The following is a 2,436-nucleotide window of genomic DNA, read 5'->3' as shown; positions in this document are numbered from 1 at the left end:
AATAGTTATTGTTCATGGATAGGCTGAACCAATATAATAAAAATGATAATGCTACCTAAATTAATTTATTTATTCGATGCCACACCAATCAAACTACCAAAAAATCATTTTATAGGGCTAGAAAAAAAGTAATAAAATTCATCTGGAGGGACAACAGGTAAAGAAAATCAAGGAAATAAATGAAAAAAGGAGAAAGAAGGCAGCTTAGCAGTACCAGATCTCAAACTATACTACAAAGCAGAAATTATCAAAACAGTCTGGCACCAGAAAAGAAATAGAGTGGTTGATCAATGGAATAGATTGGGTATGCAGAAATAAATGACCATAGAAACCTAGAGTTTGGAAAAGCGAAAGATCTAAGTTAAAGGGGCAAAACATCACTATTGGACAAAACCTGCTAGGAAAACTGCAAAACAATCTGGTAGAAACTAACCACAGACCAACATCTCATACTGTATACCAAAATAAGGTCAAAATGCATACAATTTAGACATAAAGGGTAATATCATAAGCAAATTGAGGCAGCGTGGGAAAAAATACCTGTCAGATCTATGGATAAGGGAAGAGTTCATGATCAAACAAGAGATAGAGGGGGAAGGTGGGGCAATGGGGTTAAGTGATTTGCCCAAGGTCACTCGGCTAGTAATTGTTAAGTGTCTGAGGCTGAATTTGAACTCAGGTCCTCCTGACTCCAGGGCTGGTGCTCTATTCACTGCACCACCTAGCTGCCCCCATCTTCTTAATATTCAATATTTAATTCTCTTAATTTTGAATAAGGGAAGCCCTTTGTGATAAGAGTAATATCCATGAGGTCCTTGACACTTAAGCTAGGCCAACTGTGCTTGTTTTTGTTTTCTCTTCCCCCCACCCCCAAAGGGTAGGGAAGCTGTTCCTTTATTTGTCCCAGGGAAGGGTGAGGATGGTACTTCCCATTTTCCTAGGGCATAAAATGATAAGCCTACAAGAACTCAGTACCCCTTAGGCTGGGCTTATGTCCTATGGGTGACTGCTAAAAAGAAGACAGTGAGATTAAGTGAGTGGCCCAAGGCCAATCAGACTCAGTGGCAGGACCAGTAGGAAGGACTCTTGCATCATTAGATTCCCACATACCGAAACTCCTGCTTGTGCATGCTAAGGGACAGCAGAAAATTCTTTCTATATTTCTCAATAACTATTCAAGAATGTATATATGTATTTGCATGGAAAGAGGTTGTAAAAGAAAGAGAAGCTTGGATTTCTTTTCAAAACACACCCAAATTTAGAAAACAAATGACTATGGCATGTTTCACTACTGAAGAAAGACAAAAGCCATCATAAGACACTTGCTTCTAGTCCAATAGGCTGAATGTTCTTCAGTAAATAACCTTCAAACCATCCAGAGCTCTATACTATAAGGGGATTGGACTGGCATCTCTAGAAAGCCTTTTATAGCTTTATCATTCTATAAGGTGGCAACACATATTAGAAACCATTGTTTAGGTCCAGGAGATAAAATATTCCAAATGCAGTTGACCCTAAGGGTCATAGGTTCACAGAATCTGTGAGGGGAATCTCACAAAATTGATCTAGTCCAACACGGAACTGGGCAGGAATTCCCTCTACAATATTCCTGACCAGCAATTATCCAGCCTACATTAGGAGACCTACATTGACAACAACCTTATTACATACCATGACAGCCCATTCCTCTCTGGACAGCTCTAATTGTTTAGGAAGTTTTTCCTTATACAGACCTGAAATTTGCCTCCATTTAACTGCCACCCACTTCTCTTGGTTCTGCCCTCTGGGGCCAAGTAAAACAAGGTTAATCCCTCTTCCACATGGCAGCCTTTCAAATATGTAAGGTATGTCTTTTCTTCTCCTGGTTAAACATTACCAGTTCTTTCAGATAATTCTCTATAGCACCATTTTGAGTCTTACAGATCTGGATGATATAAATGCCAAAAACAAAATGAATACTATTCTAGGCTGCATTAATATAGAAAGATAGGATCATAGATTGAGAGTTTGGGATGTCATCTACTCCAATCCCCTCTTTTTATTTATTTATTTGTTTTTGTTTTTTGGAGGGCAATTGGGGTTAAGTGACTTGCCCAAGGTCAATGGCTAGTTTTGTGTTAAGAGTCTGAGGCTGGATTTGAACTCAGGTCCTCCTGACTCCAGGGCTGGTGCTCTATTCACTGTGCCACCTAGCCACCCCATAAAGTGAGCTGGCTTCTCTTTTCTTTTGTTTAAATTTTTTTGCTTTTTGGAGGGCAGTTGGGGTTAAGTGACTTGCCCAAAGTCACACGGCTAGTAATGGTGTCAAGTGTCTGAGGCTGGATTTGAACTCAGGTCCTCCTGATTCCAGGACTGGTGCTCTATTCACTGCACCACCTAGCTGCCCCTCTTCTCTTTTTACAGAGCAGAAAACTGAGGCCCAGAGAGATACAGTGA

Source organism: Petaurus breviceps, unplaced genomic scaffold (assembly GCF_028583685.1).
Source record: "Petaurus breviceps papuanus isolate PSGF00001 unplaced genomic scaffold, PetGlider_PUasm1.0 37, whole genome shotgun sequence".
NCBI classification, from domain to species: Eukaryota; Metazoa; Chordata; class Mammalia; order Diprotodontia; family Petauridae; genus Petaurus; species Petaurus breviceps.
The sequence above is the reverse complement of the archived record's forward strand: the minus strand, read 5'-3'. Positions refer to the sequence as shown.